We start from the raw sequence: 12,958 nt of genomic DNA on the forward strand, positions 1-12,958 counted from the left end.
TTCCAGAAATTGGGCCACTGCCCACTTTTTGATCCTTATGGTCGGTCTTAGAACTGTCATGGCGCCTGTGGATGTGTCATTTAGCTTGCTGATGTGAGTGTATACTGAGGCTCAAGGTCTAGTGGAAGTTGACTCATCCACCATCTTGGACCCATTTGGTTCTAATCAGTTTGTGTCATGTCCTCAGGCTATATCATTCTTTCAAAGGTTGTGCCCTGCCCCCATCCCTCCTGTTTCAAAAGGGAATGGCAGTAATGCAAAAAAATCTCAGGTCTGACTCCAGTGGAGCAAAATAGACAATATGCAACTCAGGGCAATGATTGGAATTCACTGCGCCTGTCACCAGAAGGAATGTTGGCCAAGTTTTGGTGGCTAAGTTGAATGACACTTCCACAAAGGTGTACATTTTGTCCTGTTTTCTCATGGAGTCGTGCAAAAAGATGGAACTGGAAAGAAGGTGGAGACATAGTCGGTAGAGACAGAAAAAACACAGCCGCCACTCTGCTGAGCCTTTTCCCCATATGCATGTACAGTACAACTCTCAGTAACCCGAGGGAGCAGTGCATGCAATAAAGATGGCCCTAGAAGAATGTTTCAGGGACCTACGGTGATGGACTTCCTGGAGAATGTGTAATAGATGAATCTCAGGACAGCGTATCTGTTCCACATCAGTGACCATGAGGCCAAGTTTGCCTTACTACACTTGCCAGGTCTTTCTGCTCTTTCCACATGAAAAAAAGCATCACACCCACTGTGTGCCAGGCACTGAAAATATAGAGGTGGATAAGGCTAAAAAACCCGTGATTTCAAGTAGCATGCAAACACAGGATTATAGAGCTAAACTGAATTAACACAAAACATATAGAGAAAAGAAGTATATGCTTAATTTTATGCATCAGTTTAGTTAGGCTATGGTGTCCATGGTCAAACACCAGTCTAGATGTTGCTATGAAGGTATTTTTTAGATGTGATTAACATTTAAATCAGTAGACTTTGAATAAAGCAGATTACTCTTCATTGTGTGAACGGGCCTCATCCAATCAGTTGATAAGCCTTATGAGAAAAGGCTAAGATCCCCTGAGAAGGAAGGAATTCTGCCTCCAGACTCAAGACTGCAACATTAACTCTTCCCTTGGTCTCCAGTCTGCTGGCTTGTCCTGCAGATTTCAGAATTGCTAGCCTTCATAATCACAGAGGCAATTCCTTACAACAGATTTCTCTCTTTCTTTCCCTTTCTCCCTCTCTCTGTCTCTATATCTCACTCTCTCTATGCATAGAAATCTACCTATATCTATCTATTTATCTCTCTCTATATATATATATCCTATTGGTTCTGTTTCTCTGGAGAACCCTGGCTAACACACACAGTGGACATTCAATAAATATTCGTGAGATGAATGAATAGGAGGGAGAGTGGGGTTGTGGCACAACCCTGCTTGTTCCAAATAAACATATTGTCCAGGAGTGTTGGGGCAGGATATTCCACATTAAGACACTATTTCATGATATTAATTACCTGAAGAACTCATAGATATATACACTGTCTTTCATAGATGTTCAAAAACTAATCAGTGGATTAAAATATATGCAATGTATATGTGGGCTCTTTGTTTTGATGACTCAAAAGTGTTAAAGGAACTGGTTTCTTCTAGAGTAGGACTGTCTTGGATCTTGGCATGTAGCCCATGCCAGCTCCAGTGGAGAATTCTTTTTAACTAGAACAGAGTCCTCCAAGACATTAAAAGAGAGGAGCATATATTGCAAATAGGAGATTCATGGTGTTTTCAGATTGCAGTTTAAAAAATTTTATCCAATATAAGAATAAAGATAGAGAAATGTTGCATTTACCTTATTAAAAAAAACATTTTATCCAAAGCATCTTGGTTTAATGAAGTTGTTAAAATTCTTTTGTATGTTGTAAATGCATGCTATACAAATTTCCTATAACTCTTCCTATGTTTAACAAAAAGTCATCTCTGCATTGTCAAACACAGTGCCCAAAGTCTTGTGTTGCTGGGTTCATTAACCCTTCTCTGAAAAGAGGTAAATTCGAGATTGAAGATTTGGTTTAGATAGAAAGAAAGACTATTATTTAACCTTTATTGAATGTAAAGGAAGAACTACGATTTGGGAAATTAAATAAGTCTCTACATAAAGGAGATTATAGTGTAGTTTAAAAAGAAATTGAAAAGTGTGGGTTGTTCTACTCTGAACTCATTTTCCCTTTTAACACTCAGGGATTTTCTAGACTCTTAACGAAGGTTGACATTTTATTCCACTTTATTAATAATATTATAACAATTGATTTATCCCTATTTGTATTACATATATTAATCTATCCTTTATTGTCTAACCTAAGGGTCAGTAAACTGTTTTTTTAAAGAGGCAAATAAATATTTTAGGCTTTGTGGGCCATACGGTCTCTGTGGCAACTAGTCAACAGAAAACAGCCACAGATAATATATAAACAGATGGGCATGGCTGTGCTCCAATAAAACTTTATTTACAAAAATAGGCAGTGGACTGGCCTGGATTCGGCCTGTGGGTCATAGTTTTCTATCCCTTGTTCTAACTTTTGGTGTCACTTTATTGTGTCTTCTATAGTTAGACTTTGTCTTATTCAGCCAATTTGAGAGTTTAACACATTTACATTTACATATTTTCAGAGTGATACCTTTGGACTTTATTTCTATTACTGTGTTTTATGGCTTTCATTTTTTAAGGTATCCATGTATTTTCCTTAGCTATATGGACAATGCTTTCTTTCCTTGTCTCTTCTCTGGCATTTAGAAAGTTGTATATATTGTTGTTGTTGTTTTTTAGTTTTATTGGTTAAACTTTCCAGCTGTATTCTCTAACCTATCTCTGTGTCCTAGACATCAGGGCTGTTCAAAAATTTTCCAATAATATGTGAATGGTGGTGACATGTGTCACTTTCAGGAGGTGACTGAAGAGTGAGTACACAATTTACCATGTTTGCTTTTTCATGTCTCAACAATTTTGGAAACATGAGTAGAAATGCAGCTTCTGCCTGGGTCCCTGATTGACTATGATGTGTGGAGACCTCCTGCTGAACTGCCACAAGTAGAAATAAACATTTGTGATTCTGAGTGATGAGGCTTGGGAACTGTTTTAACCACAGCAAAATCTACCTTATCCTGAGTGATGGAGAAACTGATACCTTGACGTGGGATGTTGCCAAAAATCTAGAAAAAGGAATAAAGAGAATCCAAAATTCGGGGGCTTACAGAATTGGAAGAGGCAACTGATTCTTAATCCAATTAAAAAATATATAAAACTGGGAAGATCTTTGAATGACAAACGTTGATTAAAACTCAGCCTCGGGATCAGCATCAAATTAAAGGTGCAGCTATCCCACCCACTGTTATAGCCTCTGAGTGGATTAAGGTATCAAGGTCCAGCCAGGGCACTAGTGCCCAGTAAATCCATTCAGTTGAGCAAAAAAGCTCAGGGTGTTGCTCTCCCATTGATATCTGCAGGGCCAAGGAATTTGTAATTCACTCAAGACAGGGGTGGGGAAGAAAGAGAAGGAGAGAAACAGAGGAGGTGGGAGTATGTATGGGTGTGGGTGGGGGCAGGGGAAGAAGTATAGCTGGGAGAAGGCAAGGAAATACAGCAGTATAGAAAGTACATACAGAGAAGGCTGTGGTCATGGCTACTGATACTTGGAGCTGACTGGAACTGAACAGATAGGAAGCTAAATTTTTGATAGAGTCGTACTGCCAGAAGAACCATCTGTCTAGACTAAAATAGACTGTAAAAGTTTAGACTGAAAGTGATCCTTGGGCTCCCAAACATCAATGGATGTAGACAATACACAGGAAAAACTGCTTAGTCAGGAGGGAGGGCAGAGTCCCTAAAGCACATTTCAGGTGTGGCCACGGAGGATAACTGAACAAACAGAACTGCCAGGGGGTGGAGTTAGGGGCACAGAACACCAAACTTCCAGAAAGTGGAATCAGAACCAAATCAGAAACATTACCTACGCCCAGTGGTATCTCAGAATTACCACAGTGTGGTCACAAGTAAATAGCATATTTTCAATACCCCTTATTAAGACTGGGAGTTTACCACAAGTTTAGTCTCCTTTCATCTCTATCCCAACTTGTCTTGACATAATTTGAGATTTTTAGACCAGGTTTCCTTGTTATTTTTAAAAACCAGGGTCATTATGTAACTTTTTTTTTCCCAGAAAATAACATTGGCATTTGTGTTCAGTATTGTACTCAGAATTGAAATAATTATTAGATATTTCTATGTTTAGTTGGCTTCAGAGAATAATTCCAGTCTTATGATTTCTCTATTTTTGAGCTCTTAATTTTCTTCAATTCATTTAGTAATTTCTTCAAGAAAAGTGAAGGAACTGTGACTGAGCAGCTGTATTGTTTCAGGCACAACATGTAGCTCTTAAGATTTCCTGGGTATTTAATCTCCACACCCAGCAGTGACTCAGTGTGCAGCCTTAGGCCAGACAGCTTAACATATATGCTTCATATCTGGAGGAGGAAAGGATATTAACACTTTCTGACCTCTGAAGGATTTTGTACAAGTATTATCTGATGTTAAAAAATATAACATACTTGCAATTATTGTTTCTTTGAAAAAGACACCACCAAAGATCCAGGATAAGTATATAGCAAAAAACAAATTTCAAAACTACTTTCCACTTGCCCTAAATCCTGCCAGTATATTTGGGTTCAATGGAACTTGATAATTCCGGTATAAGTCTTTATTGTGAGTTCCACTGATGTGAGCTCTGTGGGAGGTGTTTTGTGTATAGACGCTGATAGAGTTGGGGGATCTGTTGCCATTCATGGGCCCAAACAGTACAAAGAGGGAAGTTTAAAATCTAAACAAAAAAGGAAAGAAAAAAATGGTTCTGATGAACCTAGGGGCAGGACAGGAATAAAGACACAGACATAGAGAATGAACTTGAGGACACGGGGAGGGGGAAGGGTAAGCTGGGACTAAGTGAGAGAGTAGCATTGACATATATACACTACCAAATGTAAAATAGATAACTAGTGGGAAGCAGCTGCATAGCACAGGGAAATCAGCTCAGTGCCTTGTGACCACCTAGAGGGGTGGGATAGGGAGGGTGGGAGGGAGATGCAAGAGGGGAGGGGATATGGGGATATATGTATACATATAACTGATTCACTTTGTTATACAGCAGAAACTAATACAACATTGTAAAGCAATTATACTCCAATAAAGATGTTAAAAAAGTAAAATGATAAATGCCTACATTAAGGGGGAAAAAATCTCAAATAAACAACCTAATTTTATATCTCAAGGTATAAAGGGAAGAGAAAGCAAAGAGAAGAACAAGCAAAGCCCAAAGTTAGCAGAAAGAAGGAATTAACAAAGATCAGAGCAAAAATAAATGAAATAGAAATGATAAAGACAATAGAAAAGATCAACAAAACTGAGTTATTTAAAAAGATTAAAAAAATTGACAAACCTTTCTAGACTAAGAAAAAAGGGAGAATACTCAAAAAATAAATCAGAAATGAAAGAGGAGACATTACAACTGATACCACAGAAATGCAAGGATCACAAGAGACTACTAACAATTACATGCCAACAAAGAAAATCCAGACCAGATGACTTCACTGGTGAATTCAACCAAACATTTAAAGAAGAATTAACACGAATCTTTCTCAAACTCTTCCAAAACATTGAAGAGGATGGGATACTTTCAAACTCATTTTACAAGACCAGCAATAACCTGATACCAAGGCCAGACAAGGACACTCTAAGAAAAGAAAATTACAGACCTATAACCTTGATGAACACAGATGTAAAATTCTTCAACAAAAGTCTAGCAAACTGAATTAAACAGCACATTAAAAGGATCATACACCATGATAAATTTATATTTATCCTTTGGGTGCAAGAATGGTTCAATATACACAAATGAGCCAAAGTGATACACCGTATTAACAGAATGACAGATAAAAATCATATGATCATCTCAATACACACAGAAAAAGCATCTGACATAATTCAATAGCCTTTCATGATAAAAATTCCCAACAAACTGGGTGTAGAGGGAATATATCTCAACATAATTAAGTTCACATATGTTCAGGAACAATATAAGGATACCCACTCTTACCACTTCTATTCAACATAGTACTAAAAGTCCTAGCTAGAGCAATTAGATAAGAAAAAGAAATAAAAGTCATCCAAATCAGAAAGGAAAAAGTAAAAGTCTCTGTTTGCAGATGATTTGATATTATATACAGAAAACCCTAAAGACTCCACCAAAAACTGTTAGAGCTAATAAATGAATTCAGTAATGTTGTAGATTCAAAATCAACACACAAAATCAGTTTCATTTCTATATACTATGAACAAACCATCTGAAAAGAAATTAAGAAAACAAAATCTCATTACAATAACATCAAAAAGAATAAAAGACTGAGGAATAAATTTAGCCAAGGAAGTCAAATATCTGTACATTAAAACCCACAAATCTTTGATGAAAGAAATCGAAGAAGACACACATAAATGGAAAGATATTCTGTGTTCATGGATTGGAATAATTAATATTGCTAAAATATCCGTGATACCTAAAGCAATCTACATATTCAATGCAATTCTTATCAAAATTCCAATGGTATTTTTTAGAGAAATAGGAAAACAACCCTAAAATTTGTATGGAACCACAAAAGGCCTTGAGTAGATAAAGCAATCTCAAGCTAGAAGAACAAAACTGGAGACACTGTACTCCCTGATTTCAAAATATACTGCAAAGCTATCATAATCAAAATGGTATGGTACTGCCATAAAAACAAACACATATACCAATGGAACAGAATATATAGCCTAGAAATAAACTCAACCATATACAGTGAACTAATCTTTGACAAAGATACCAAGAATACATAACAGGGAAAAGATAACCTTTTCAATAAATGATACTGAGAAAACTGGATGTCCCCGTGCAAAAGGATGAAATTGGACTGTTATCCTATGCTATATGCAAAAATCAACTCAAGTGAGTTAAAGACTTAAATGTGAGATCTGAAACCATAATAGTCCTAGAAGAAAACATAGAGATAAAGCTCCTTGACATCGGTATTGGCAATTGTTTTTTGCATATGACACACACAAAAAAAAACAGGCAATAAAAGCAAAAATAAACAGCTGGGACTATATCAAACTAAAAATTTTCTATGCAGCAAATGACACAATCAACAAAATTAAGAGGCAATCTATGGAATGGGAGAAAATATATGCAAACCATATATTCAGTTAGTGATTAATGTCCAAAATATATCAGGAAGTCATACAACTCAATGGGAAAAAAAACAATTTAAAAATGGGCAAAGGGCTTGATTAGACATTTTTCCAAAGAAGACATAAATGGCCAACAGGTACGTGAAAAAATTCTCAACAACACTAATCATTAGGGAAATGCAAATGTAAAATGAGGTATCACCTCACACATGTTAAGATGCCTATTATAAAAAAGTTAAAAGATAAGTATTGGTGAAGATGTGGAGAAAATGGAGTACTTGTACACTGTTGGTGGAAATGTATACTGGTACAGCCACTTAGGGAAATAGTATGGTGGTTCCTCAAAAAATGAAAAATAGAGCTACCATATAGTCCAGCAATCCCACTTCTGGGTATATATTCAAAGGAAATGAGAACAGGATCTGGAAGAGATATCTACACTCTCATGTTCAATGCAGTGTTAATCACAAGTTATGGAAGCAACCTAAGTGTCCATCAGAGGATGAAGAGATAAAGAAAATGTGATACATATACACAATGGAATTTTATTCAGTCTTAGAAGGATATTCTGCCATTTGAGTATAATGGATGAAACTGGAGGACATTATGCTAAGTGAAATAAGCCAAACATGAAAAGGCAAATACTGCATGGTTTCACTTATATGTGGAATTTTGCAAAGTTTAACTCTTATTAACTGAGAGCAGAAGAGTTGTTACCGGGGTCTGGAGGGGAAATAGAGAGATGTTGGTCAAAAGGAACAGACATTCAGTTATAAGATGAATAATTTCTGGAGACCTAATGTACAGTGTGGTGACTATAATTAATAGTACTGTATTGTATACTTGATATTTACTAGGAGGACAGATCTTAAGTATTCTCACCACACACACACACAAAGGTAACTATGAGGTAATTAATATGTTAATTAGCTTCATTGTGGTAATAATTTCTCTTTGTGTATGTATATCAAAACACCACATTGTACACTTTAAAAATATACAATTTTTTATTATCAATCATATCTTAAGAAATTTGGGGGAGAAATCTGTTTTACAGAATATCAGGACTAAGCTCAGACATAGCCTGTAATATAAGTGACTGACCCAGAGACTAAAATATTTCATCTCTTTGATTAATTGTAAAAGTTTCTGTAAATGTTGTAAATAGTTGCTCTTTCTCCCTGTTTCTTCTTTTCCTGACTTCCATTAGTCCCTCTTTTTCTCTCCTTGGCACACCCCATATCCTGAAAATACCCTCGATAATACCTGAAATAACCTGCTACCTCAATATCCATGATTCTATGAATGTGACCCTGGTGGAAAGAGTTTCTAGTGAAGACGTTTGTTCATTGTTAACTTTTCTAAATCATTGAAGAGATACTTTTTCCTAGCCTGTGTTTTACATATAAAACAAAGAATTTGTCAATTCATATAAAAGGAGGCTAGGAGAACTTGGTAACTTAGAACATTTGTCATATTATAGAAATTAAATATACTTTTCATATAAACCATTTCATTAGAAATCTCCAATTTTCAGGTCGGCTTTAGCTCAAGTTGTTACTCTGTCCCTTTGGACTTCCGAAATTTCCAATTTTGCCAAATACTCATACATGAGTAATTTTGGAATTATTAGACAATTCACTGCACTGATCTAATCTGAACTGAGGGATAAACACTTGCACATGCCCAGTTTCTTAATTAGTGTGTGTCACTGTTAATCTCTAATATCTTAATGATTGTAGGAGGATTATCCTTTAATAATGACTAAAGTGAGAACAAAGAGGAGAAGGGCTACACAGACACTTTTAAGCCAAAATGGCACAGAGTATGGAGCCTGGTCACCGGTGAGGATGCGAGTCCTCACGGGCTTGATGATCTGCTCTCTCTGAGTCAGGATGGCTCCCCGGGCCCCAGCCCACTTCCTTGGCCCTTGTAGGTGGTACTAGTAAGGTGTGCATGGCCCAAAGAAAATTTCCAGAGCCAGCTTTGGATCCCACAGGAAAAGTGAGAACAGGTTGGGTTTCACTCCTATTTCAGAGGCAATTTCATCCACGTAATCCTTACACTGCACTCTGCGTGTATCACAGGGATTATTCAGGAATCTGAAACCAGAAGGGGAAAGTATCAGAACCTCCATCTCTCCAAGCACAATTTCCTCTAAACATTGGTTGATGATTTCTCCAAAAACTGAGAGATAAAATGAGTTTTCTTGTTTTCATTGACTATGGTCTCAGTGGTTTCTAACAAAATATTCATGCAGTGTATTTTTCCCCATTAAATCCTTCCAAGGATCTTGGATAGTAATAGGTGGGTTTTGGAAGATTTTTGTCTTTTCCTAAATCCTGTACTTTGGCCATGAAATTAATTCTCAATTAGGATCTAGTCTCATTTTGGTAAATCGGTGGTGAGGAATATGCTATGTGAATTGTACAGGCAAGTTATTTAGATATGTGTGACATTAATTTGATTTTAAATATTAATGAAATGCAATTCTTGGCCCAGCTTCTGAAACCAAAGTTACTGGATAATTGACTGTTCTTAGGATAAAGGCTTTGGCTCATAGAGAACACGCTGTGACCTTCACATTGTAGATTCTCAATAGATATATGCTGAATAGAAATAAATTACATTCCCAGCCCCAGTGGTTGAGAAGAATTTTCCATTAAGAAGATTTGGTGCAACCCACAAGCTTCTGACCTCACATCAGAATTTTAATTGGATTCTGTAATGATTTGCTATCTCATTTCTCACATTGGTTTATCTTCTCAACACCTTAAAAGGGTGAAACAGTCCTTCCATTTCATCACACATATATTCACATGCTTTACATCTCTAAGGCTATGGTAAGACATAAATTTATAATTGTATGTTGTATTTAGTGTTCCATGAACTTTAAACAAAATTCTGAATTTTCCAGGTTAGACCATTCTCTATCCATTCCATTCCATAAATATTCCATATATGATATTTATGCTTGGTTAAGAGGAAATTAAAAAGTTGATAATTTGAGATCTCATCCAGGCAAACAGACTCAGATTCTATCATGAGAAAAATATAACGAATACTTGAAAGACAAACAGCTCCACCTAAACACTTCCAATTGACTTTCATCAAGAAGCCAGCTTCTTACTCTTTTTCAAATTTTTTTTCTCTTCTTTCTTATGTCAGCCATCATGCCACTCCCTGAGGATAATTTGTTCAATCCTAGGAAAGAAATTTCAAATGTGAACATGGTTTTCTTATTGAAAAGACGTGGTTTCAGGAAGAAATGGGTACTATGAGAGTCAATTTGGTAGAGAACATCATGAGTGAGGTAACACAGGAGTGAGGGAGATGGATTCAGGAGTTGCTTTGCAATGCCCTCCATTCATTGTTTTATCAGGTGCACGTGCCTTACAGATGCAAAGACGCGTGTTTAATGAGTTCACTAGCAGACCTCAAAGCTCACGAAGAAGGATGGACTGAAGGGAGTTGCATCCCATGACAAGACACAAGGTAATGTGTGTGTAGTCCCATTACCAGAGTATTCACTCTAGCTCTCCTTTAAATAGTGAGTTACACTTGTTCAGTTATGTTATCCCTTAGTTTTCTAATACATATTGTATTATAGCTACTAATGGTGACTCAGTATCTCCTGATTGTTTTCATTGGATAGAGATCTCTTCTTAATTTTCCATCTTAACTCATGGAAGACACTTTCCTATATCTTCATTTCTTTGATGGATGACATCCTACATTTTGAGAAACAGAATATTCTAGGAAAATATGTGAAATGTTTTAAAGGAGAAGCAAACAAATGAGCAGAATTATTATAACGTGATTGACATCATTTCATTAAGGTAGGTTTGAATCTGTCTTCATCACTTTATTCTCAGCCTTAGAATTAATGATATAATAAAGAATAATAATAAAGAATTTCAACCACAATGGCTAATCTTCATTCATTCAATCAATATTTATTGAATGCCTACAAAAGTCAGGTGCTTAATTGTTAATTCTTACCACTCTGCAAAGTGCATATAAGTATTCCCATTTTTATAAGTGAGGGAATTGTGGGGTCAAGTAATATGTCAAGGCCATGCAGTCAGTACATGGAGGAACTGGGTTTTAATCCCGAGTTCATTTGATTACAAAGCTCTTGCTCTTTTAATTGTGCTGTAGTGTTATTCCAGTTACTTTATGACTCTGCCACAATTTTCATAATTCACAGTTCATAATTCGTGACTCTGCTTGTCTTTTTTATATTTTGAACTTGAGAGAATAACATTCCAGGCAGAAGAAATACCAAGTCCAAAGGCAGGAATGAGCATGACTTATTCCTGGGAGTTGATAGTTCCACTCTTTTAACTCACATACTTGCTACCTATATAATAATGAACACACAGAAGGGGCTCAGAAAATATTTGTTGACTCATTATTCTTGACACTGTTGACCATTCTCTTCTTGAAATTTTCCCCTTCTTATTCCCTGTCCTTACTACTGATTCTCCTACTTCTTCACTTGTAATTTATTTCTCAGTGCTTTTAATGGCTACTCTTCTTCAGATTCCTCTTTAATATTTGGGATTCCTTAGCTTCTGGCCTAGAACCTCTCCCCCAGAACCACACTCAATCCAGATTATTGTTTCTTAAGGCAGCATGAGAAGAAGGGCATGTGTGCGCGTGCACGCAAAGGAGAATAACAGAAGTACCTATTCAAACTTTGCCAGTCTCCTTCTTCCTAATCCTGACAATCACATACTCCATCACTGAGACTCTGATATACATCTTCAGGGCTGATGACTCCAAGCCTAATCTCTACTTTGATTTTCAGAATCATCTATCCTAATGCTTGCCATGTATCTCTGTTGGGATACCTCACAAGTATCCCAAACAGTTTTCTAAACCTTAAGTCATCAGCAAGCCTCCTAAGACCTTCCAAAGTTGCTTTCCTCCTGAATTACTTACCTTTGTAGGATGGTACACTCTCTACTCAATCATTCAAGCTAGAAACTGGATGTCAGCGTATAATCGTGCTTTTATTTTCTATATTTTATGATGTTTTGACATCTTAAAAAGCTTGTTGGCCAGGGAGAGGGCTAGCCTGTTTTAAAGATAGCAAAGAGCTCTGCCAGGAACATGTCTTTCATATGCGAACCAGCCAAGCCCAAGTCTATAGCCCCAAACAATTCTCCCAAGTCTGTAGCCCCAACCAAGTACTTATCTAACTCTCATACCCCAACCCAATATTTCTCCTGCCCTAAATCATCCCAGGGCTAGGAACCAGGCAGATCTCTATAGATTAAAGCCCACAGGAATTATTCAAACTAGCCAATCCTAAACTGTTTACCATGCCCTGCTTTCCTTGTCCCACAGAAACCCCAATAAAGGCTCTGGCCTCAGCTTTTCTCTTGTTCCTGTTTCTGTCTGAACAAACCCAGTGCTCCCATGTGGCCCTGCGTGGCCTGGCCTGTTTCTTTCTCTTAGGAAATGTAAGTAATACATTCTTCCTTCAATGGCATTGACCTCTCCATGTTGTCGCTCAATCACCTCCAAAAACTAAAATCCCAATGAGTATAATTTTAATATAGTTAGAAAATTAATAATATAATAAAACAACAGAAAATTGTTGAGCATTTACTATGTGCTGGGGACTAGTATAAATTATACATGTATTTTCCTCTTTAATGTGCAGAACAACCCTCTGAAT

The 12,958-nt window shown here is 36.7% G+C and overlaps 1 pseudogene; it reads right to left on the reverse strand.

The window, feature by feature from the left end:
* LOC133087016 (flavin-containing monooxygenase 5-like) overlaps positions 1–12,958 on the reverse strand; it is a 38,934-nt pseudogene that overhangs the window by 20,371 nt on the left and 5,605 nt on the right.

The sequence above is a fragment of the Eubalaena glacialis genome, chromosome 3 (genome assembly GCF_028564815.1).
Source record: "Eubalaena glacialis isolate mEubGla1 chromosome 3, mEubGla1.1.hap2.+ XY, whole genome shotgun sequence".
NCBI lineage: Eukaryota > Metazoa > Chordata > Mammalia > Artiodactyla > Balaenidae > Eubalaena > Eubalaena glacialis.